The following is a 26,233-nucleotide window of genomic DNA, read 5'->3' as shown; positions in this document are numbered from 1 at the left end:
AGGGTCTGTGGGGACAGGACCTCAGCCCTGGGCAGTGACCAGGTGTCAGATTAAAAGGTCAAACTGAAGGCAGTTAGGTGCAGCGCTGAGGGCATGGGGGGAGTTTGCACAGAGGCATGGGGTGCACTAGGTGATGTATTGGTTAACAGAATTCAAAACAGCCAGCAGGATGACAGCACGTCCCTGACCAGAGCTGACAGTGGGCATGTGCTGCTCCCGGCTGGGACAGACCCATCTCACCGAATAAGGGGGAGACCCCACCGGGCCAGCCTGGCCTGCTTCAGGTCTCCCGTGGTGGGGATGACCAGAGAGCTGCCTTTGAGCAGGTAGTGGGGTGACATCTGGTGCAGGGCGTGTCCTCCCGGAGGGCAGAGGCTGGCTGAGCATTTCCCATCGCCTGGCACTGGCCCACAGGCCGTGAGCGCCCCGCTGCGGGGGGGGGGGAGGGGGGGCGGCAGGGATCTGCATTCTGCAGGGGAGCCTGATCAGGAGGCAAAGGGAGGGCTGCAGTATTTTTCAGGGGGAAATCCGAAACTATCTCCCCATGGCCTTGGCAGTCCTGTTGGGGTGTGGGCTGGCCTTCGGTGAGCCGGGCTCGCAGCAGAGGGCCTTGAGTAACACGTTAGACTGTGTAACTTATTCTGGGGACGTGGGTGGCTCAGTGCCCCGAGTCAAGCCCCCTCTATCCTATGATAAACTTTCAGCCATTAGCACCACTCCGAAGGCTTTCCAAGTGGAAAGCGTCCTGACCCAGTGACAGCACCCGGCTGCAGCCTCGTGGAACAGACAACCCGCAACAGCGGCCCCAGGACCGGCAGGTGTTGATGGAGATGGTGCCGGAAGCACAGGGCCCTAGTTAGTTTCACGTCGTGGTCACCCTCATTCATGGGAGAGAGAGGCCCAGAGAAGCGGTGCTCTGGGCTTAGCCTGTAGCCCCTGCCCCCATCACAGTGTCTTCCATTCCCAGCATCAACAGTGGGGCAACGAGTTATTTATGAATTCCACAGGAGTCCTGGGTGAGTACCAACAATAAATACCAATATGATTTGCATAATCAACAGGCTTCCCCTTGGACCTCCTAGGAAGTGTTGTCAACACACACACCAGTCACACAAGGGCTACTGCTTAGTGATCCATTACTCCTTCGGGAAAATAGGTACTGAGCTCGGGCCCTGATGAGCGGAAGCCACTCCCCTCACTTGTCCTGCTCTTTCTAACCATAAGCACATTCCAGAGTGTTAACTGTGTGGACCAGCCTGGAGGGTGGCTCATCCAGGGCTCCGCAGCTCTCTCCCAGCCACAGTCTGGGGAATTTCTTATGTGAACCTTCCACTCTGGGGACACAGCTGCTAGTGTGTGGCCTTTGACTGCAGTGGAACCGCAACCCCCAAATTCTCGGCGGTGGGGCACACGGGCTGGGGAGGCACACACAGCAAGCGTCGGCCATGATGAGCCCTCACTGGGGTGGGGGTCGAAACTCACACTTCCATTACATATATTCTTATGAATGCAGCAAATATTAAATAATAATAAATAACAATAATTATTAAATAATAAATAAAAATAAATAATAAAAAAGTTAAAGTTATCTGTTAAAATTACCAAAATGTTTAAAATAGTATCAATAGGAATAGGGAGTTAGTTAAATGAGCTATGTGATGTCCAATATGCCCAATATTCACTATATTATTAAATGAAAAGGCAGGTTATAAAACAACATGCAAAATATAATGACTTTTTTTTTTTTTTTTTTTTTGGCTGCATCACTCGGCTTGTGGAACCTTAGTTCCCCGACCATGGATTGAACCGGGGCCCTCGGCAGTGAAAGCGCAGAGTCCTAACCACTGGACTGCCAGGGAATTCCACACATTTTATTTTTTAAAAATGTTCTCTAGGGCTTCCCTGTGGCGCAGTGGTTAAGAATCCACCTGCCAATGCAGGGGACACGAGTTCGAGCCCTGGTCCGGGGAGATCCCACATGCCGTGGAGCAACTAAGCCCGTGCGCCACAACTACTGAGCCTGCGCTCTAGAGCCCAGGAGCCACAACTTCTGAAGCCCAGGTGCCTAGAGCCCGTGCTCCGCAACAAGAGAAGCCACCGCAATAAGAAGTCCACGCACCGCGAGCCCCCGCTCACCGCAACTAGAGAAAGTCCGCGCACAGCAACGAAGACCCAACGCAGCCAAAAATAAATAAATACATAAAATAAATTAAAAAAAAAAAAAACCTTAAAAAAAATGTTCTCTACAGCTATATAATTGTGATTACATATTTATATGCACAGAAAAAATACTGGTAAAAGACATAAAAGTCAAGCAGTTGTTATCTTTAGGTAGTGAATAATAGATTATTTTTGCTTACTTATTCTGGTTAATTCTCTGAATTTTCAAAACTCAGGTATAATGTTTGGAATTAAAATCACAATAGCACTTGTGTGAGGCTAAAAGTTTGCCCAAGCTAAGCTGGGGAGCACCCCATCCTCACCCCCAGGAGACATCCACCAGCATTCATGGCAGTGCCTTCGGGGAGAGCAAAACCCGGACACGCCCAAAGGTCCCCACGTGCGCCCACGTGCGAAGGGACATACCCAGTGGCTGCCTGCACATCCGTGCAATGGTGCCATGCAGAACTGAGGGCATTAACCTTACGATATCCAAAAACAGTGCTGCACAAAGAAAGCAAGCTGCAAACAGGAAGGCTTCCATAGCATCAAGCTTGTGAGAGCTGGGAAACACGTGGAGCAATGACCCTGTTCCTCGAGCATCGGTACCCACTGGCCAGGAGTACAGAGGATGCAGGGAGGACAGGGCGGGGTGGCTCAGAAAGGCCCAAGAGACTTTCACCAGTACCTTCAACATAGCATTTACTTAGGATTAGAACTAGGTAGTGGGACCTCTGGGGTTGTCTCTTTCTCCATATTTGCTTCAGGTGTGAAACGTTGGACAATTGTACATCGTCCAAGGATGGGGCCGGCGTGAATCATCTGGGCTCCTCCAGGCAGGCCTGCAGGCTGTCCCTGCACTGGGCAGATCTCTGCTCCCGAATTAGGGCCGCTGCCAAGGAGCCTGGCACCCAGAGCACAGTCACCGGCTGGGACATAAGCCATGTGCAATGACCAGAAATAAAAATAGAACTGCTCCGGCCGGAGGGGAGGAGGGGGCCGAGCTCTTTGCTGGGAAGCCTCTGAAACAAGAGAAAGATGCATTGATCTGAGACTACAGAGGGATGCGGCCCTGAGTGCAGGGAGGGGTCCCAGATACCTGCTCTGGTACCTGGAAGCATCCACTTGGGGGGTAGGGGTGGGGAACTGTTATAATTATTGTTATTCTTCACCCACCCACCCACCCTGCCCCCGCTGGCACTGTGCCCTTAGGTAAATATTTGAAACTGTTTTTTTTTTCCCTTCTTGTATACAATAGGGTAAAGGATGCATGCTCTGTATTCATGGGTTGTAAAACTAATTGAGAAAGTGCCAATGAAAATACTTCACAAAGTAAAACAGCAAACTGTGTTTACTATATGGATTGTCCAGTCATGAACTTTGTGGACTTTGGAAGTAATTTGATCACTGGTTTCATGTTTAACATTTACGAATTTTAATCAAAGTAATACGTATGAACAAGGTTAAACAACCAAATAATTCCCCCCAAAACGCAGTGATAAAATGTCTCTTTCCTCCTCCTCCCACCCCTGACCTTCCCCCACAAAGTTCCACCACACCAGAGCTAGTCCTTTTTTTTATCATTTCTGTTTTTAAATATCTTGTTGGTTATTCCCCAAAGCCTCAGTGGAATGCTTATCCGTCCTTGGGTTTTGTGATTAACGGGCTTCCTGATATGAAGGCTAAGTCTTCTCTGTGAACCTACAGTCACCCTCACTTCTGACCACTCCAGGAAGATATTTTTAGCATCCAGGGCCAATTGGGTGAACACATTCCCTCAGTAGCTTAAAATCCTATCTCATTTTAGTTTGCCTTATATTTGAAATTTCATTTGTAGTATACGTGTTTTTCCCTGTAGCTTTTAAATACCTTTCTTCCTTCTTGTTAGTAAACTAATCAGGTGCCTCTCCCAGAGCCTCAATTTCTTTGTTCCCAAACCTTCTCCCCAGCCCTCTCCCTGCTCCCGCCTGCAGAGCTGTCAACCCTGGGACTCCCTTTACCGCCCCCAGGAGGGTCATTCTGGAGTCCAAATAACATGTTTTTCTCTTAGTTTTCTTTCTCATTTTGCTGAAAAACATCCTCAAGTAACTGTGCAAGAAAGGATGTATGGGAGGTGTGTGTTTTTTTGAATCCTTGAAGGTTTGAAAATATCTTCATTCTGTCCCATACGTGACTGATAATTTGGCCAAGTACAGGCAGACCTCGCTTTATTGCACCTCGAAGATATTTTGTCTTTTACAAGTTGAAGGTCTGTGTCAACACTGTGTTGCCAGAAGACAGCATTTTTTAGCAATAAAGTATTTTTAACTAAGACAATGCTATCGCACACTTAATAGACTACAGTATAAACGTAAGTTTTATATACATTGGGAAGCCCCAAAATTTGTGTGACTCGCTTTATTGCAGTATTTGCTTTACTGCGGTGGTCTAGTCTGAACCCTCAGTCTCTCCGAGGTCTGCCTGTATGGAAAACTAGGTTCAAAATTACTGACTGTCTTCGTAACACCCATTGCTACCCACAGGAAGTCTGGTGCCAGTGTGATTCTCACTCCTTTGCAGCGAACATTTTACTTTTACCCTCTTTGGAATCTTTCAACCTTTTCTTACACTGTTGTTCCGGACTTTCATGCAGATATTTCTAAGGGCAGGTCATTTTTCCTTCATCCTGCATTCCGTAGACCATTCCGTCTGAAGACTCTGTGTCTCTTTAGGACTGGAAATGTTTTCTTCTTTTATTTTATTGCTAATTTTCCTCCCTCCATGTTCTCTCCTTTTTTGTTTCATACTAGTTGAAGGTAGACTTACTGAATCAACCTTCTGTACCCCCGACGACTCCTTACACTTTTTCTGTCCTTCTGCATTATCCTTGGATTTATCTTCCCTTTCCTCCTGATCTGCACCCTGAGCTGGAACAGCCTTTTTTACTCAAATCTCATGCCTCCTCTGAGACCCCGGCCACAGTGGGTGGTCTTCCAGCCTCTCCTGGCATCCCTGTCCCCAGGCAGTGCCCACGGCCCCTCAGCCAGAAGCACCTGCCCTGACCCTTACCGGGCTGCTGAAACAGGCACGATGAGCCTTCTCTACCAGGTGGGGGCTTTGGGGGTTGCGGCGGCTGTGAAGGGGGTGGAGGGGCTCTGGGGCTGGGAGATGGGACTATGGGGTGGGGCTGTGGAGGAACTCTATGGGGGGCTGTGCGGAGGGGGGCCGTGGGTCACTGCCCTGTCCAGGCCGGCAGGGGCTCCTAGAGGCAGGGACGGAGTGAGAAAAGGTCTGGGAGGGAGGGACGGGGGGCCTCTCTCGCTTCCCAAGGCTTCAGGAAGTTCCTGGAATTCACGATCTGCTCCCAGAGGGGTTTTCTGGAGAAACCAGGAAGGCTCGGGATTCCCGCGTGGGCGGGCGGGTGTGGAGCAGTCGGCACCGGTGACAGCAGGGCGCCTCCTGCGAGCCGGACCGCCAGTCTCCGCGCCAAGCTCCCGAAGCTCTGCCCTCGCAGCTCGCGGGGCTCCCGGGGAGACACCCCCCGCGCTGCGTCTCCACCGCCCACCGCATCCCCGCCCGCGCCCGGTGTCCCCTCCCACCCCGGAGCGCCCCGCCCCCCGCCTCCCGCGCCCCGCCCACTTCCTGGACTGGGCGGGCGGCCTGGCCCTCCACCCCCAACCCCTCCGGACTACCCGCGGCTGCTCCTGAAGCTTGTATTTCTATCCCCCCAATGTCTCTCAGCCTTCTGGCTCTGAGGATATGTTGAAGCCACTCCAGCACACACACCACACACACACACTAACTATATGATAGAAAAACGATGCCATAGTCTTGGGTAATAATGACGGTAACCCTCTCTTGCATTGTTCTTTGCACTTTGTAATTTCAAGGTGTTTTTACTCACAGGAGCTCATCTAATGCTGATGAGGATCCCCGAGAGAGGGAAGGAGACTCCATCCTTCTAGCTTCCGGGCGCGGGAGAGGGGGTGGTTCTGAGGCTCAGCAGGCCACGTGACTGGCTGTCCGTCCGTCCTGACCGAGGCCCCAGCCCTCTCCCCCGACCCCACCAGCTCTTTGTAACCAGAATCTCCCAGGCTTCCCTGGTCTTGGCTTCCCTGGACCACAGTCCCCTGGGCTCCACCTGCTCAAGTGGTGCCCAGCTCCCCGCCGAGGCCTGCAGGGTGTCCCAGACGCACTATCTCTTCCACCCCTTCATGCCTGTCCTTTGGGGCCCTTGATGCTCTGCTTCATCCCGTGAGGTGAGGTGCCTTCCTCCATTCTGGAGCCCCCTGGGGCCATAGTGTCCAGAGGACCCCCAGGGATATCTTGGGGAGGACCCATAAATGGGCCACAAAGCAGAGTGGCTTGGGCAGGTGATGTTTTGGAAATTCAAAGAAGAGTCTGGTCACTTCAACAGTACGGGCTCTGCACGGGCCCCAGACATGGGTCAGGTGGGGCCTGGGCCAAGAGTCACTGACAGGCTACATATAGACCCGGGAGTCTCGCACATCCAGAGGCAGAGGGACAGGTCCTTTTCCGATGAGAACCTGCAAATGGCCCCCTTCCCACTCACGGCAGCGCTGGACCCCACCTGACCTGGCACCTGCCTCGCTCCCAGGGCTCTGCCTGGGCACCCCCTGCAGTTTCTGGCGACACAGCAAGTGGGCCTCCCCGGGCCTTCACACTTTCTGACCTCACGCTGTGCAAGCCTCCACTCGATGCTCAAGAGACAGGCCTTCCCTGAACCTGTCTAAAGAGAGGGCCCAGGGGACTTCCCTGGTGGCACAGGGGTTAAGAATCTGTCTGCCAACGCAGGGGACACGGGTTCGAGCCCTGGCCGGGGAAGATCCCACGTGCCACGGAGCAACTAAGCCCGGGCACCACAACTACTGAGCCTGCGCTCTAGAGCCCGCGTGCCACAACTACTGAGCCCGCACACCTAGAGCCCGTGCTCCGCAACAAGAGAAGCCACAGCAATGAGAAACCTGCACACCGCAACAAAGAGTAGCCCCCGCTCGCCGCAACTAGAGAAAGCCCACATGCAGCAACGAAGACCCAACGCAGCCAAAAAATAAATAAATAAATTTATTTTTTTAAAAAAAGAGAGAGCGCCAACCCCTTCACTCTCGGCCCCTCCCCGCATCCCCCCTGGTGTAGGATGCACCGACCTCCTAGGCCCTAGGCCATTGGGGCAACTCCCCTTCCCAGCACCCTCAGCTCCTCCCTCCGAGGGCCCCGCCTGCCCCTCCCCTCACCAGCCTCCCCCCCTTTACTGGGCTCCACCCCACTGTGCTCTGGGGTGAAGCTGCAGCTGCCTCTGCCCTCAAAGAGCAAAGAGAAGGCCGTGTGCCCAGCGGCAGGCAGAGCCTTCCAGCTGGCTGGTTTGGCCTTGAAGGCGAGGCTAATGAGTGTTCCCGCTCAAATCATGTTCGCTATGTCCCAGACACTGTTCTACATCCCTGACCTGTGCTGATGAGCTTGATTCCCGCAACAGCCGGTTTACAGATGAGAAGATGGAGGCGTCTGTGGACAGTCAGGCACCAGCTGCCGCTGGGGAGAGCGCACCCTCAGATCCCAGAACTTCCCCCAGGGAATCAAGCAACAGGCAGTCACGGGTGTTCACCCCCACCAGGGAGTATTGTGCACCCCTCAAAAAGCAGGACAGAGATGGAAACAGCCAGCATTAGGGGGCACTAAGTTAAAAAAAAAAAAAGGTAAAGTGCCAAATAGTACCTATAAGAAACTACCACTTGTGTAAAGCAGAAGACATTAAAAAAAATTATATATATCATTATTTTTGCAAAAAGAAGGCTTGGGGATATTAGCAGAGGGGACAAGAGTGGAAGCAAGATTTCTCTGGGTGTACTTTTTTCCTATAACAACTTTATTGAGATATAATCCATATATCATACAATTCACCCATTTGATGTACACAATTCACTGGATTTTAGTATACTCCCAAACATGTGCAACCATCACTCCAAGGTTAGAACATTTTCATCACCTCAAAAACACACCCTTTAGCTCTCACCCTGCTGTTCCCCCAAGGCCCCCCGCCCTAAGCAACCACTAATCTACTTTCTGTGTCTGTAGATTTGCCTGTTCTGAATATTTCATCTAAATGGAACCCTACAATACATGGCCTTTTGTGGGGCTTCCCTGGTGGCACAGTGGTTAAGAATCCACCTGCCAATGCAGAGGACACAGGTTCGAGCCCTGGTCCAGGAAGATCCCACATGCCGTGGAGCAACTAAGCCCATGCACCACAACTACTGAGCCCGCGCTCTAGAGCCCATGAGGCACAACTACTGAAGCTGACATGCCACAACTACTGAAGGCCGTGCACCTAGAGCCTGTGCTCTGCAACAAGAGAAGCCACCACAATGAGAAGCCCACACACTGCAATGAAGAGTAGCCCCTGCTCGCCGCAACTAGAGAAAGCCCGTGCACAGCAACGAAGACCCAACGCAGCCAAAAATTAATTAATTAAAAAAAATATATATATATGGCTTGCTGTGTTTAGCTTCTTTCACTTAACAAAATGTATTCAAGGTTCATCCATGTTCTAACACGTATCAGTTCTTCATTCCTTTTTATGGCTGAATAATAATTATTGTATGTATATACCACTTTTTTTTAATCCATTCATCAATTGACAGACGTTTGGGTTGTTTCTACCTTTTGGCTATGGTGAATGATGCTTCTATGAGCATCTGTGTGCAAGTTTTTGTGTGGACACGTGTCCATTTCTTTTGGGACTACACCTAGGAGTGGAGTCGCTGGCTCATAGCTAAATCCGTGTTTAGCCATTTGAGGAACTGCCATACTGTTGCCATCTGCACCATTTTCCACTTCCACCAGCAGTGTATGAAAATTCCAATTATGCCACATCCTTGCCAACACTTGTTATTGTTTTTCTTTGAATGCACTGGGCCGGCTGGGTGGGTGAGGTTGTTGCCTGGAGGCTGGCTCTGGGCGGGTGCCCATGGCTGGTGGGTGGGACTTGCTTCCCACACACGTTGGTACTCGGGACACCTGTGGGTGCTGGGACACGCCTGTCGTCCTGTCCATGCTGCTGGACATCTGGCTGGGGTGGGCTGGGGCTAGTGGGCAGCACAGCCTGCTAGAGGCCTGTCCACTCTGGTTAGGGGAAGCTGGCTAGGGCACAGTGCCCCATGTGACCAAGCAGCCACAGTCCTGTGTCACTGGGTTGGGAGAGAGTGAGTCAGATGCATTTTCAACACCTGCTGGCTCTGCTGACAGAGAGGAAGACCTGAAAAGGAATCCAGAACTGAGTGAAGGGGTACCTGGACCAGTTAAGTGTGGAGCCCCCAAGGTGGAGACTGCAAACTTCTGTGAATAGAGACAGGAATTAGGTGATGGGTCACCCGTGTCTAGGGACTTAACTGGGAGAACTCACCCTCTCCAGGATGGGAGAAGGGAATGGCAGAGCAAACGCACAGTGGACACAGCCTGCGGACAGGTGGGCACCGGGCAGGGCCTCTCCAGACATTAAAAATTCTGGCAGCCAAGAACGCAACCCAATATTCCTTGCAGAGGTAACTCTGATATTGTTTTGGATGACAAAACTGTAGAATTGTCCATCCAAATTTCTACAAGAAGCTAACCCACAGTTTTAACATTGTTAAGCAGATGCGTTTGGTCTCTTTGCAGCTTTCATATTTAAGATGATCTGGTCTGGCCAGCCTTGGAATTAGAATTTAAGGACATAATTGAGTAATTTAGTTTTGATATTTTTAACTTGAAATCTAACTTCTTATGCAATATTGAAACACTCAGAAAATATGAGTCACTGCACTTAACGTATTAGATTTATAAAATAGTACTTGAGCACTTGAGAGGGGTTTTTGTTATTGAGACTATTGAAATACTTAAAAATCAAGTTAAAAATTAAATGTACACAAGTAATGCAATGTGTTTAAAGGGGTTTAATTAACAAAATATGTGGATGGGCAAACACAAATCAAAGCCCCTCCCCCACAAAGTGATCATTCAAATTTGCCAAGCTTATGTGTAAAATAAGAATATATATTGAATTTAAAAGCTCAAGGAAGAACTAGGCCTTTATACTTGTGACTCTGTTCAACCGAATATTTAAAATTTTTTAAATAAACTCTCCATTTTGTCCATAACACGTACTCTTTGAGGACAGAAAAAAATCTCCCATAGAATTGGAATGGAGTGAAGAGAATTCCACTCACTGCTCTGGCACATGGGGGCTGAGGAGGGTCCCGAAACTGAGCAGGACCCTGTGGGGCTCCTGGACACAGAAACCTTTCTGTGTCCCCTGCTTCTTGTTTGTAGGGAATAGACTCCAGCCTCCATGACCTTCCCTGAGTTCCAAAGGGCAGATTCAAACAGTTGCTAATCAGGGAAGGGAGGGGATACAGAGACAAGGGAGGAGACCACCTGAGGCCAGATTAAAGGAGTGCAGGCCCTGCACACACCCTGATCCTTATCAGCAACCCCACCCTTGAACCACTGCTATAAAACTCCTCACCAAATCCCTCTGGGTGGAGACACACGGTTTTTGAGGCAGCAGCCCACTCTGTCCCCCTTTGCCTAGCCAAGCAATAAAGCTATTCTTTTCTACTTCACCCCAAACTCTGTCTCCGAGATTCAATTTGGCACCGGTGCACAGAGATGCCTCCTTGGTGCCTGGGACAGTGTCTGATACAAGAGTAAGTGCAGAATACATATTCACTGAGTGCACATGTGAATAAGGAACGTGTTGGAAGCATCACTTGATGGATGAGAAAACAGGCTTCTGGGCTCACTTGGCCAGTGTCACCCTTCCCCCTCCCCCCGCCCCCGCCCCCCCGGGGGGGCCCACTGGGCCTCCTTCCTCCAGTCCATGTTTTTCCTTTGACACTGCTGCAGGGACAGCCCTGGGTTCATTTCCCACGGGGATTGAAATTGACAAATTGCCCAGGGTCGGGGAGGGTGTTGAGGGAAGCCAGGGCCATGAGGTCAGGTGAGGCAGACGTGTGTTTGGCGGGCAGGTAGGCCACCCGGCACTGGGCCCAGGCCACGCCCGGTGTAATTACCAGACGGGAGCCAAGCGAGCCTCGACCACGCCCATGGGCCTGCCCGGCTTAATGAGCAGGGGCCTGGGGCATGGCGCCTCCCCTCCCTTGGGGACGCCACAGTGGCTGCCGGCTGAGAGCCCGGCCGTCCAGGGAGGGGCGCTGGGGCCGCCCTGCGGGCCACATCCCACATGCTTGTCTGTTCTGGGACATTCCTGGGCCTGGTTCCCCTTTAGGGCAGGGGCTACTTCTGGGTTCCTGGTTCTGACAGCTAGGCAGTCACTTGACATCCCGGGGCCTCGGTTTCTCCATCTATGAAAAAAGGATGGGTTTGTTGCCAGGATTAAATGAGCTAATCTGTGTACAGCTTGAAGCCAATTTGATTAGCAGCTTTATTATGGACCAAACCCAGTGGCCAGCAGTTCCTGGCACATCATACATGTAGAGGGATGAACTTTACAGATGAGGAAGTGGGGGGCAGAGTTTGGGGGCCAGTGTGGGGTCTGCAGACTCCTCAGCTCTTCCTGGGGTCCCCACCCCCTCTTCCGTCTGTCTCCCTCCTGCCTCAGCAGGAGCACCTTTGGCAAGACTCCTCCCAAGGAAAACACCACCTTGGATCTGCCGTCTTGGCTAGCGCCGAGATTATCTTGGTTTTGTACAGTATCCGGCCGCGGGGTCCTAATTAACCTAATAAGGAGCCTGCCGCACACACGTCTGCGCTTGGGCTCCGCTCCGATGGCTAGCCGGTAATTTGTCAAAATAAGGCCTTTGCCTGGACAGGTCCCACCACGAAGCACGCCGTGCTCCGGTGGGGCGGTAACGATGTTGTTTTCCATGCCTCCCGCCCCTACAAGTGTGGGAGCCCAATCCTAGAGGCACGGCCATCTCCCCGAGGGAACAAGCCTCAGGGCACAGGGCTGCATGGGCAAGAATGACCAAACATGGGCTCGTGGACATGTGACGTGGGGAGGGGGAGAAACACCCAACACAAAGCCAGCTGCTGCCATTCGTGTGTGCAGGTCGGGAGGAGGGATGGACAGCAGGGAGCCGCCCGGCTGCAGGGCCAGCCCGCACCCTGGCTCCCATCCAGCGCCTGTTCTGGGGACATGCTGGGTGCTGCTTCCCCCGTGCCCACAAAGGTGCCAGGAATACCCCTGGAGCAAGGTCATACCTGCTCCACGTCCCCTGGGCCCAGCCCAAGCCCCTCCGAGCCACCTTTGCCCAGGAGCCGCAGTGCCAGGTCAGTAGCCCGAGGTCCCCAGGCCCTGGAGAGACCAGGCAGGAAGCCAAGGCTTAGGAAGCTGCGAAGCAGGAGGAGGGGACCTCGCCACGGCGCCCATCTCCCCTCCTGCCCAGGGCAGCCACAGGCTCCCTGTGGGCGGGAGGGCACTGAAGCCAGGCCCGGGAAGCGCAGGGCCAGCCCCAGTGCCTACAAAATGCTCGCTCACTTGGCTCTTTGATCCACTCTGCTGGTCAGGGCTGCATCTTCAGGGAGGTTTCCCCAGAGACAGTGCTGGGGGAGGCTCAGCCCCCCCCTGGCCCGAACATCCTGTGTGCCCCTTCCTGTGTGCAGGCTGTGCTGGAGGAGGTGGCACCAAGCCCCCTTCGGCCGCTGTGCTTACCCAGTCCTCCTCTGGGGGGGCAGGGCTCCCTCTGGAAATGGAAGGGGCCCCTCAGCCCAGCGGCTCCTGAGGAGCTGGGCCCGGGGAGGAAAACTCACCTGGCGGGGTACCCGCATCCCTGCATTTTCTGGAGTCCTCACTGTGCCAAACCACCAGAGAATCGGGCCCACGCAGGTGCTGGGCTAGCCCCAGGGGATCCTGGACACCCACTGCTCTGGCTCCAGGCCCAGGCCTACTCCCTTTATTCCTAGACCGGGTCCCAGGTGCTGAAAACTGCGCTAACCGCCATGCATGGACTGGGTGCCTGGCAACGGGTGGGCTCTGAGTCACAGCTGGCTGGTCTGGGTCGGGGGACTGGGGTGGGCTTGCCGCACGGCCGAGAGGCACCGGCCACTGTGAGGCAGGGTCCTGTGGCCCAGGAGCTCTTCAGGCCTCAGGCCCGGCCTGGCCCAGCCCGCCAGGCAGGGAGGAGCTGAGAGCCTGGCTCTGGGCCTCACACCTCAGCGTCTCGTCCTCTCCAAGGCCCCTTTCCTGGATGACCTTCGCAGCTTTAGTGACCCCTTTCGTTCCACTCTGCTGCCCGTGGGTAGGGTGACTCGGACCCCCAGGCTTGCATCAGTGTGGCCTGGACCCACAGAGGCCGCAGTGAGTGGTTCGCAGTAAGCTGCCAGGGCTGGTCCTCCTCTCGCAGGCCATCCTCACCCTCCCCTCCCTCTGCCTGGCGTTCCTCCATGGGAAAGGAGCGTCCTCACATTCATTTTCTCCCAGGCATCGCTGGAGTGAGGGCCACCTTCACTTTCATGCTGCTATTTTAATTGGGGGAGGGGCAGTAAACACCTAAGCACACGTGTCAGGTGGTGACCTGGATGAATAGAAAACAATGATGGAGGGAAGGGGTCCCCGAGTGGAGGAGCTCTGCAGCTGTCAAGGGGCTGATCAGGAAGACCTCCTTCAACAGGTGACCTTTAAACAAGGACCTGAACAAGGTGAGCTAAGGAGCCTGGCAGATACCCGGGCAAAGAGTTTCCAGGCAGAGAAGGGCAAAGGCAAGCTCGGGAGGTGGAGGAGCCTGGCGTGTGGGTGGGAGGAGGGCAGAGGGGGACGGGCCCTGTGGGATAAGGAGTAATGTATCTGGTCTTGTCCCTGATTCCTAGAGCAGAGCTCCTAAACCCTTGGAATTTCCCGAGTGATAAGAGTGTCTTCTGTTCTTTCTAAGGATCCCCCTTGAGCCCGAGTTTATGCTAATGAGGTAACTTAGGGTGGGGCCCTAGATCCGCTCATGATGGGGCCGGTCACCAGCAAGACCAAGGGATTAGAAGGTTGGAAGTTTCAGCCCCATCCGCTGACCCCCCGGAAGGGAGTTGGGGCTGCAGATTAAGTTCCATAAAAACTCACGAACGAGCAGATGGGATGAGCTTACGGGTTGGTGAGCATGTCCACATACCAGGTTGTGATGCACCCCAGTTCCATGGCGACAGAAGCTTCTGCACTCAGACCCTTGCCCGATGTACCTCTTCATCTGTATCCTTTATACACCAGTTATATTAAACTGGTGCTTGTAGGTAAATGTTCCTCTGAGTTCTGTGAGCTGCTCTAGCACATTAATTGAACCTGAAGAGTGGGTCTTGGGAACCTCCGAATTATAGCCAGGTGGTCAGAAGCACAGATGACAACCTGGACTTGGGACTGGAGTCTGCAGTGGGGGCTGTCTTGTGGGAGTGAGCCCCTAACCTGTGGGATCTTGTGCTTTCTCCTGGTAGATGATGTCAGAATGGAAGTAAATTTGTTGCAGGAAGACCCCTTCCAGGGCCTGAGAGTGGACTCCTGTCTAACACTCGGAAATGAATTGTCCGAGGAGACACACATGCTGACAAAGCAGGAGACTTTATTGGGAAGGAGCGCCCGGGCAGAGAGCAGGAAGGTAAGGGAACCCAGGAGAACTGCTGTCCACATGGCTCGCAGTCTCGGGTTTCATGGTGATGGGGTTAGTTTCCGGGTTGTCTCTGGCCAATCATCTTGCTTGGCCCATATTTGGTGATTCAGGGTCCTTCCTGGTGGCGTGCGCATCTCTGAGCCAAGATGGATTCCAGCACAAAGGACTCTGGGAGGTTGGTTGTCTCCTCCCGCTTTTGGCCCCTCCCGAATTCTTTCTGGTGGCAGCACCATGCTCATGACCTGTTGTGAGACACGTCAGGCAAGCGAGCCTGGCCATGGCGGGTGGTTTCGGTCAACAGTTCCCTAACAAATTTGCAGGACATCCAGTCATCCGCTGAGAATTGGAGAACGGCTTGATGTTGGGAAACACGCCAGGAGCCCCAGCGTGGGTTTAAACTGGCTCACCCTGCTGTGTGCGGGGTAAGGGGGGTGGGGGGGAGTCAGGGAGACCAGGCAGGAGGCGGGTCCTGGAGCAGGGTAAGTGGTGTGTGTGTGTGTGTGTGTGTGTGTGTGTGTGTGTGTGTGTGTGTGTGTGACTGACAGTGGTTGGATGCCGGCCACACTGTGGAGGGACCACTGGCTGGGTTTGGTGGTCGTGGCCTGTGAGAGGAAGAGGGAAGATGAGATTTGGGCCTGAGCACCTGACAGCGTGCAGCTGCCATGATCCTACCTCCCCGTCACTGCAGGGAAGAAGAGCTATTTGGGAGCTCGGCTCACCCGCACCAGGCGGACCATCCAGGCTGCCTGAGTGAAGCAGGGCATGGGCTCCAGGAGGCGAAGGACTGATGGGCCGCCTGCTCTGAGGGCAGCTGGCTGGGGCCCACACCTCTCCCTCGGGAGCAGCGACCAGGACTGGCTGGGTGCCACCCAGTGCCGCGGGCCTGGGCGAGGCCTTCCCAGGGGAATTTAGTCCTCCTGATACCCTGCGAGGGAAAGGCTATGTACTGTGGACTGAGTGTTTGTGTCCTCTCTAAATTCATATGTTGAAATCCTAACCCTCAATATGAAGGTATGAGGAGGTGGGGCCCCTGGGAGGTGATAAGGTCATGAAGGTGGAGCCCTCGCCCCTTTCACCAGTGAAGACACCTGTCTGTGAACCAAAAAGGGGGCTTTCATCACACACTGAATCTGCCAGGGTCTCGATCTTGGACTTCCAGTCTCCAGAACTGTGAGAAATAAATGTTTATAAGTCACCCTATGCATAACATGGTATTGTATAACACCATGCACTGGGGTGTTCTGTTATAGACTGACACACTGACATTATCATGCCCATTTTACAAATGAGGAAACTGAGGCTTGGAGGTGGAGGACTTGCCCTTGGCCACACCACTGGAGGGCACCACAGAAACCTGACCTCAGCTGTCAGGCTCCCAGGTCCCCATCCTTCCTCTGGTTGCTTAGGCCACTCTGCTCCCTGAACCCAGAGGGCCCTGTGCCTCAGGCCGCTGCCTCTGGGGGCCAGACTTGAGCTGGGGTGAGCCCAGCTTTCCCTGGGGTCTGGCCAGCAGCATGTTCTGCTGGCGGTGGAAAAGTGGAAATGGGCGAGCTCTGAGTTGAGAGTGGCTTCCCTGGGTCTGATGTGAGATGGGAACAGGTGGGGGACAGGACACTGGACACTGCTGTCCTCACGCAGGTGTTCAGTCCATAAGCAACGAGCTCCTCTGAGCCAGGCACAGTGTTCAGAACACAGTGTGTATCGGTCAGGACATGATATGGCATAGTAACAAATGACCCCCAAATCTCAGCAGTTGAAAATAAAAGGCTTGGGTTTTGTTCCTGTTGTATGTTCAATGTGACCCACAGAGATGGCACTGTCACTCGTGCCTTCAGAAGAGGGAAAGAGTCAAGGCCAGCAATTAAATGCGGTCACATTATTTCCACTCAGGCTGATTGTCCAAAGCTAGTCACATGGCCACATGTGATTCCGGGGTGGGGGGCATGGCGGGTGGGCAGGAAGATGCAACCAGAGAGTAAGAGATGTTACATTTCTGTAAGAGAAAGATGCCATTTCTGTTACTGCTGCTGGTGATGATGAGTTACCCCCAAACACAGCAGCTTAGATCATTTTATTGTGCTCCTGGATGTTGAAGGTCAGGATTTGGAAAAGAACATTTAACATAACAGGACCCTGTGGGGTTCCTGGGCATGGAAGCCTTTGTGTGTCCCCCGTTTCTTGTTTGTAGGGAATAGGCTCCAGCCTCCATGACCTTCCCTGAGTTCCAAAGGGCAGATTCAAACAGTTGCTAATCAGGGAAGGGAGGGGATGAAGAGACAAGAGAGGAATAGCCAAGAAACAATAGCGTAGCCTTGGGAAAGGGTCCTGCTTCCCCCTCAAGGGATACACACAACAATATCTTTGAGCTCTTCTGCAGACTTAAACCCCAACAAATGGAAGATGTTAACTACTTGATGAAGCAATCTTCATTCCAGAGAGAAGGTCACAGTTTGAGAACCTCGAGAACCACAGAAACACATCAGGAGACCACCTGAGACGAGGTTAAAGGGATGGAGGCCCTGCACACACCCTGTTCCTTATCAGCAACCCCTCCCTTGAACCATTGCTGTAAAACTCATCAAATCCCCCTGGGCTTGGGACACACAGTTTTGAAGGCGTGAGCCCGCCTTTGCCTGGCAAAGCAGTAAAGCTATTCTTTTCTACTTCACCTGAACTCTGTCTCCAAGATTTGATTTGGCACTGGTGCACAGAAGCCGAGTTTCCACGTCAAACACAGCAAAGAGGGTGACGTCAGCAGCCTCGGTGGGAAGGGACACCAGGCTCGGGGCTGGAGTCACCTGAAGAGTCACCACCTCACATGCCTCTGGGACGGTCACAAGGAGGCTCCAAGTGGCCTCAGTGCAGCTTTGGCTTCCTCACAGCAGGGAGGCTGCCTTTCAAAGGGGACAGTCCCAAGGGAGCCAGGTAGAGAACATCTCATCCTTTGTGACCTGGCCTCACTTACCCCGGGGTGGCACCCTGCCCGGATCAGGAGCAGGGAACGCAGCCCCACCTCTGTGCAGGAGGAGGGCCAGGGCTGGGTGCAAGAAGAGCCTGCTCTGCAGGAGATCTGATGATTGGAAGATGCGATTTGCCCCAGAGGAGGGGTGGGAGACGGGAGAGCGGCACTGGTGTCCGCTATGGTGGGGAGGATGCCGTACATCCAGGATGCAACCTGGAGCTCTCTGCGTGGGCAGTTTCCTGGAGGCACCCTCAGGACCATCTTGCTTGAAGCCAGCAGGCTGGGCAAAGAAGGACAAAGATGCGGGTTCCCCTCCCGGCTCTGCCTCTCCCCAGACTCTGGACCCTGGGCAGGCACGTGGCCTCTCCACGGAAGAGACCCCAGAGCAGGGAGGCGGGCCTCTGCCATCCTCTGAGAGGAGGAGGTTGAGGTGAGGCAGGGAACCAGGCCAGGACCTGCCCCACAGAGGTGCTGCTTAAATGTGTGCAGGGGAGGACCAGTGCCTTGGGACACCTCACTGGCCATGGAGGTGATGCTGGGCCGAGACTTTGGGCCCAGGTCCCCCAGGTGGCCCCAGAGGACAAAGGCCCTGGAAAGGCAGCTCCATTCAGGGGAGGTGTGAAGGCTCAATGCAGGAGGAGAGGGGGCTGAATCCAGCCCCCACCCCCCCCACCAGGCAGGACCCAGTGCTCCCCCACCCCCGCCAGCGAGCACATGGTCCCGACTGCCACAGTGGATGGGGAGCTGTCCCCCGACGGCAGGAAGCTCAGGGTGGAGCTGGGGAGTCAGGCACCAGACAGCTTGTTGTCTGGAATTCTCTATGGGGCAGGCCTCCCCGGCAGGAGGAAGCCGCTCTGGCCCAGCCCACGCCGGTGTCTGAGGCCTCATCCAAACATGGGACACGAAATGTGGGGAAGCTACTTTGGAAAAAGTTTGCACTGGGGGTTCGGGCCGGGTGGTGGGGCCAGGATCCCCGTGAACTGTCCCTTCTTTCTCAGGGCCCTGCAAGCCCAGCTGCTTCCAGCAGAACCGAGGCGCAGCGCAGAGGACCCAAGGACGGGAGGAAGGGCGGCTGCAGGCTGTTTTCCGTTTGCTTTCTCTGCACAGCGCTCTTGCCAACTCCAACAGTCATGTCCCCCATGACGTCTGGGGACACAGAAGTCCCTGATTCTCTTAGTGCTTCTTCTGCCAGGAACCACCCTGGGGAAGGTCCTTCACTCCGGGCTTGGTAAGGCTGGGTGACGTATTCAAAGCCAAGGCTACAAGGAAACTGGGTGCCCGGCAAGTAATGGAACGAAAACTCTGGGCCCAGAATTCTTGTCTCTAGACAGAGAATGGGAGGCCCAAAAAGGGTGTCATCATACATTCCAGCTGCTGTAACAAAGTACCACAGACTGGGTGGCTTATGAACAACAGAAATATATTTCTCATATGTATAGCTGATTCACTTTGTTATACAGTGGAAACTAACGTTGTAAAGCAATTATACCCCAATAAAGATGTTAAAAAAAAAAAAAAAGAAAAAAATGTATTTCTCACTGTCTGGTGGCTGGAAGTCTCAGATCAGGGTATCTGTAGGGTTGGGTGAGGGCCCTCTTCTGGGTGGCAGACTTCTCACTGTATCCTCACGAGGCGGAATGGAGAGGCTGAGGAGCTCCGGGTCTCTTATAATCTCCAATGAATAATCTCTAAGGAAGGCTCCACCTTCATGACCTAAGCACCCACCAACACACCATCACACTGGGTGTACAGATCCCAACACTGGGGCGACACAATGCTCAGACCACAGCAAAGGAGGTGAGGAGTGACCAGACCACCTGAGCCATGGACAGTGGACTAGCTCTCTTCCCGAGTACCCAGGACACGCAGACCACTGGGGAGGTACGTGGTGCCTGCCTGGGCTCCCTCAGTGGGCCCCACCATATCTTCTCCTTCTTTAACAGTGGTACCCTTGGTTTTGAGCGTGGCACACTGCTAGCTGGACCAGTTCTGGCCAATGGAGTGTGAGTGGCAGCACCGTGAGTAACTTCTATTCCAGGAAGTAGTTTTTAAATTTTCTTTTTATTTTATTTTCCAGGAAGTAGTTTTAAAAAGAGCGGGCAAGCCCTTCATCCCTCTTTCTCCTTCTGCTGGCAGGAATGTACACATGATGGCTGGAGCTGGAGCAGTCACCATGGACCATGAGGTAATCTTGGGAATGGAAGCCGCACACAGCCGAGCCTGGGAGTGGTGGAGCCTGAGCCTCAACATGCTGCACCCTCCCTAGCAGACCTTCCTCCTCCCACGTGGAGTAACTTCTGTCTTGTCTAAGTCACTGTTGTTTTAGGGTATCTTTCACCCACAGCTAAAGACAGTCCTAACCGCTACACCCCTCTCAGAGCATTTGGAGTCAATTACATTTCTCGCACAACAAGTCAGCCAATGGTTATACGTGATCTCACTGCACTGGAGCACCGTAGCTAAGCTCAGGCTGTTTATTGTGGGATGACTCTGGTCTTGTCAGGGATGAGGCCTCCTACACACAGCCCTGTTACCGTGACCATGGTGACAACGGCATGTGTCTGGGACTTACAGACACACGAGAGAACTGAGCCAGCTCAGGTGTCCAGGGGCAGGCTGAGCACCCTTTTACTTCCCTCCCCTCTCCAGCCCCCCTGGAAATGGCAACTTAGCACAATCCCAAGCAGCCCCGAGAAAAGGGTGGGAGGACTCCTGACTGATGTACTTCCAGAAAATAAAAATCAGGCACGATCATATTGATTTATAAACCAAGGAGGAGGAGACTGCAGCTCAGTACATGTGCAGGAGGCAGCTTGGGTAGAGGTGCTACCCTCCCCAGCACCTGGAGAGGCTGTGAGCTCAGAGTCTGCAGTTTGTGAACAGGATGGGCCAGGGGCTTTGCTGGGGGCGGGGAGGGGAGCGCTGGTGGAGGGAACTGTCCATGGAACAGTGGAGTAAGCACTCTGCTTGCCTTGAACCCAGGCTCCACCACGTGGCTAGCAGTGCTGGGTTTGCCCTCGGAAGTGACCTTGGAAGCAGGCTTAGTACCACCTTCATTCATCAGGTCTCTGTGGGGTGAGGAGGTCCAGCACCCTCCACTGAAGGCTGCCGGTTATGAGTCACTCTGTGGGCAGAACTGGAGCCAGCCTTCCCAGGAAGGGGTGAGGCCAGCTGAGGAAACAGACCCAGACGGCAGAGGAGAGCTTTGCCCGCTGTCCACATGCCTCAGTCTGTCTCTCCTCTGTACATGCAAACTGGCAACCAAGGAAAACAGTTGCCGCGAGAGAAGGACCTGGATGAACCAAGTAACAGCTGTCCTGGGAAGATAAGAGATAATAACGGCAATGAGCAGAACTTAAAAATCATAATTAACATCTCAGAGATATTTGAGGAGGTATTGCATTCACAAAACAAGAACAGGAAGCTAGAGAAAGGAAAAATCAGGGAACAAGAAAAAGTTCAGAGAGATTAAAAATATGATTGTCAAAACAAAACAAAAAATCAGGAGATGGGCTGGAAAATAGAGTCAAAGAAACTTCCCAGACTAGGGCAAAAAGACAAAAAGATGAAAAACATGAGAGAAAGTTAAGAATTGTGTGGCATCATCCAGGATGTCCAAAATGTGTCTAATAGGAGTTCAGAAACCATGAGGATTTAGCTTCAGCAGTGCTTAGAGGAAAACTGATAGCTTTAAATGCCTATATTAAGAAAGAAGAAAGACCTCCAAATCAGTCATCTAAACTTCGATCTAAAAACATTGAAAAAAGAAGAGCAAAATAAACCTAGAGTGGGCAGAAGGAAGAAAATAAATAAAGACCAGAACAGAAATGAATGAAACAGAGAATATAAAAACAATAGACAAATTCAGTGAAACCAGAAACTGGTTCTTTGAAAAGATCAACAAAATTGACAAACCTTTAGCTAGATTGACTAAGAAAAAAAAGGAGAGAAGATTCAAATTACTACAATCAGAAATGAAACAGCAGGCAGTACTACCAACTTTATTGAAATAAAAAGGATTATAAAGGAATACTATGAACAACTGTATGTCAACAAATTAGGTAAATTAGATGAAATCGACAAATTCCTAGAAAGACACCAATTACCAAAACTGACTCAAGAAGAAATAGATCATCTGAACATACCTGTAAGAAAGAGATTAAATTAATAATAATAATAATAATAATAATAATAATAATAATAATATAAACTACCCATGAAGAAAATCCCACGCCCAGATTGCTTCAGTGCTGAATTCTACAGTCCTAGACTGTTCAGGCTACCGTAACAAAATACCACAGACTGGGTGGTTTATAAACAACTGGAATTTATTTATCATATTTGAAGGGTGGAAGTCTGAGACTGGGGTGCCAGCATGGTTGGGTGAGGGCCCTCTTCCAGGTTGCAGACTTCTCATTGTATCTTCACATGGTGGAAGGGGTGAGGATGCTTTGTGGGGCCTCTTGTATAAGGTTTCCCACTGATGAGGGCCCCACCCTCATGACCTATGCACCCCTCAAAGTCCCCACCTTCTAACATCATTACATTGGGAGTAAGGATTCCAACATGTGAATTTGGGGGGGCCACAAACATTCAGACCCTAGCACCTTCCAAACATTTAAAGGAGAATTAATACCAATTCTTCACACACTTTAAAAAAATAGAAGAGGAGGGAACACTTTCCAATTTATTATGAGTTCAGAATTATCCTTGTACCAAAACCAGACAGGACATCACAAGAAAAGAAACTGATAGACTAATATCTTTTATGAATATGGCTCCAAAAATCCTCCAGAAAATAAGAGCAAACCAAATCCAGCCACAAATAAAAAGAACTATATGTCATGACCAAGAAATTATCCAGAGATGCAAGGCTGATTTAACATCTGAAAATTTATATAATACAATAGGTCAGTTGAATAAAAAACAAAAATCACATGAACATCTCAAAAATCATTTGCCAAACTCCAACACCCCTTCATGATAAAAACACTCACAAACTAAGAGCAGAAGGGAACTTCCTCCACCCAATAAACGCACCTATGAAACAGCCACAGCTAGCATCATACTTAGTGAAAGACTGGATGCTTCCCCCTCAGATGAGGAACAAGACTACTTCTGTCACATTTATTTAACATTGTACTGGAGGTTCTAGCTAGGGAAACTGGCCAAGAAAAAGAAGTAAAAGGCATCCAAATTGGAAAGGAAGAAGTAAAATTATCTTTATTTGCAGATGACATGATCTTATATGTAGAAAACGCTAAAGATACTACACACACACACACACACACACACACACACACACACAAAACCCCAAGCCTGTTAGACCTAATAAAGTAAATGAATACAGCAAAGTGGCAGGATACAAAACCAACACACACAGATCAGTTGTGTTTCTATACACTAACAGTGAGCAACCTTGAAAGGAAATTAAGAAAACAATACTATTTACAATGCTTCAAAAATAATAAAATGCTTAGGAATAAACTTAACCAAGAAGATGAAAGACTGTACACTGAAAACTACAAAACACTGCTGAAAGAAATTAAAGGCATAAATAAATGGAAAGACATCCTGTGTTCATGAATTAGAAGACTTAATATTGCTAATATGTCCATATTACTCAAAGCAATCTACAGATTCAATGCACTCACTATCAAAATGTTAATGGCATGTTTTTCAGAAATAGAAAAAAAAAACATACTAAGATTCCTTTGGAATCTCTAAGGGCCCTGAATAGCCAAAACACTATTGAGAAAGAAAAACAAAGCTGGAGACCTCACACTTCCTGGTTTCAAAACATATTATAAAGTCACAATAATCAAAACAGCATGGTACTGACATAAAGACAGACATATAGACCAATGGAACAGAATAGAGAGCCCAGAAACAATCAACAGAGTGAAAAGGCAACCTATATAATAGGAGAAAATATTTGCAAACCATATATCTGATTGGGGGGGGTTAATATCCAGAATATATAAATAACTCCTACAACTCAACAACAAAAAAATGAATAACCTGATTAAAAGTGGGCAAAATTCTCCAAAGAAGATATAGAAATGGCCAATAAGTGTATGAAAAGATGTTCAACATCACTAATCATCAGGGAAATGCAAATCAAATCCACAATGAGATATCACCCCACACCTATTAGGATGGCCACTATCAAACATAACAAAATAGAAAATAGCAAGTGTTTGGTGAGGATGTGGAGAAATTGGTACCCTGTGCGCTGTTGATGGGAATGTAAGTTGGTGCAGCCCCTATGGAAAACAGTACAGCGGTTCCTCAAAAAAATTAAAGATAAAATTACCATATAATCCAACAATCTCACTTCTGGATATACTTCCAAAAGAATTGAAAACAGGATCTCAAAGAGATATTTGTGCATCTATGTTCATTGAAATATTATTCACAATACCCAAGGGTTAGAAGCAACATAAAAGTCCATCGACAGATGAATGGATAAAGAAAACGTGCTCTATACATATAATAGAATATTATTCAGCCTTTAAAAGGAAGGAAATTCTGACACACGCTAAAACCTTGAGGACATTATGCTAAATGAAATAAGCCAGCCACAGGAAGACAAATACTGTATCATTCCATCTATATAAGGGACCTAAAATAGTCAAACTCTTAGAAGCAGAAGGTAGGACGCTGATTTCCAGGGCTTAATTGGGAGGGGGAAGTGAGGAGCCGTATAGAATGGCAAGATGAAAAAGCCCTAGAGATCCTTGTGCAATAATGTGGGCAGAGTTAACAATACTATACTGTACACTTAAAAATGGTTAAGATAGTAAATTTTATGTTACGTGTTGTTACCACAATTTAAGAAAGTCAACTTCTTTGGATATTCGTACAACATGCATAGGGATGAAAGTGTAAAAATCTTTTTTAGATGTTAAGAGATCTAAATATTTGGAGGAATTAACCATGTTTTTGGATTGGAAGTCTCAGTATTTTAAACTACAGTGGTTAAGAATCCGCCTGCCAATGCAGGGGACACAGGTTCAAGCCCTGGTCTGGAAAGATCCCACATGCCACAGAGCAACTAAGCCCATGCACCACAACTACAGAGCCTGCGCTCTAGAGCCCACGAGCCTCAACTACTGAAGCCCGAGCATCGCAACAAAGAGTAGCCCCCGCTCGCCGCAACTAGAGAAAGCCCGCATGCAGCAATGAAGACCCAATGCAGCCTAAATAAATAAATAAATAATTTTTTAATTAAAAACAAAAAAAGAATTCTAAGACAGCAGGAGGAGAATATTAAATGAAGTGTAGGGCTCTTCTGAGCATGGGGCCCTGAGCAGCTGCACTGGTGGCAAGCCCATGAATTCGGCCTGATTATTGGCTCCAAAATATAAAATAAACCAATGGCTCAAAATAGAGAGCCCAGAAACAGGCCAAGGCACATAAGCTCATTTGACTTATGACAAAGGTAGCCCTGCAGGAACAGTGGGGAAAGGACAGCCTTTTCAGTCCTCAGCCTTTTCTGAGCCTCAGAAGGAGGCTCAGAGAGTTAGTTCACCAACCTGCTCAGGCTCACACAGCTGGACGTACGGCTGCCGAGATGGTAAAATGCCAGATCAGTCCAGCAAGGGAGAGTCAGGGAGGGTGCACAGAGGAAGTGGCCTTGAGCTAGGCTCTGGGGATGGGAATGGCCTCTCGGATGGAAGACAGAGAGGAAGGGCAGAGAACAAACAGCATAGACAAATTCGGGTGCTGGTCACCCACTGAGCCTGGACCTGGGTGGGCGGTGGCAGAGGCAGGACAGGCTCAGAGCCGGGTCCTGCAGGGGTGCCCTCCCGGGTCGCAGGGGTGTCGAAGGGATTCTGCTAGGGAGTGACACCCTCCAGGGGGCTGGACCTGTCGGGGCCTGAAGCTGGTTTTGATGAGAAATCAAAAACAGGTTTGTGGGTGAGTCAGTTGCAGGGAACACACGGAGAAACCAGCTTCTTGGAGGTCTTCCCTCAGCCCTTCAGACTGGGCAGCCGCCCACGCCTGCCCGCCCGAGGACCAGTGGGAACAGGTTTGCTGCGCCCGCTGGGTGTCTTCCTGTGTGGATCTGGCCTCACTGTTGTGTCTAGACTGCCAGTGGGGGGTCCAGGAGGGGGCACTGGACAAGGCTACGTCTGAAACCTTGTTCCCAACCACAGATGGGGCAGGCTGGTTGGAAAATATTCCTTTCCTGAGGCATCGCAGCTCGGCCTCTTTGAATCACCCGGCCACTTCCTTCCTGTGTGTATCTTACGCTCGCTGGCTGAGGGACTGGGCGGGTTCAGTGTGTGTTGTTGTTGCTTATTTTAAGTTTCTGTCTTGTTCCTTTGTGAGTTGCACGCAAGGGGGGTGGGGTTGGCTCTAAGAGGCCTTTGTCACTGTAATGCATGTCGGGGACAACTTGGGTTTTCTCTGCAAGTTAAAAACCTCTGCTTGTGAGAATGAGAAGGAAGGAGGGTCTCCTTAGGGCCACAGGTAAGGACCTTCACATGTGATATCATGCTTAGGCTCAAATCGGCGTCAAGAC

At 51.0% G+C, this 26,233-nt stretch overlaps 1 long non-coding RNA gene across 1 annotated transcript; it reads left to right on the top strand.

The window, feature by feature from the left end:
- The first annotated feature begins 13,236 nt into the window (after nt 1-13,236).
- On the top strand, nt 13,237-24,703 carry LOC309655483. The gene is made up of 2 exons (XR_014260857.1): nt 13,237-14,729; nt 18,702-24,703. It is a non-coding gene; the product is annotated as an uncharacterized lncRNA (long non-coding RNA).
- The last annotated feature ends 1,530 nt before the right edge of the window (nt 24,704-26,233 follow it).

Source organism: Balaenoptera physalus, assembly GCF_965194825.1.
Source record: "Balaenoptera physalus genome assembly, chromosome: 2".
Classification (NCBI taxonomy): Eukaryota; Metazoa; Chordata; class Mammalia; order Artiodactyla; family Balaenopteridae; genus Balaenoptera; species Balaenoptera physalus.
The sequence above is the reverse complement of the archived record's forward strand: the minus strand, read 5'-3'. Positions and strand labels throughout refer to the sequence as shown.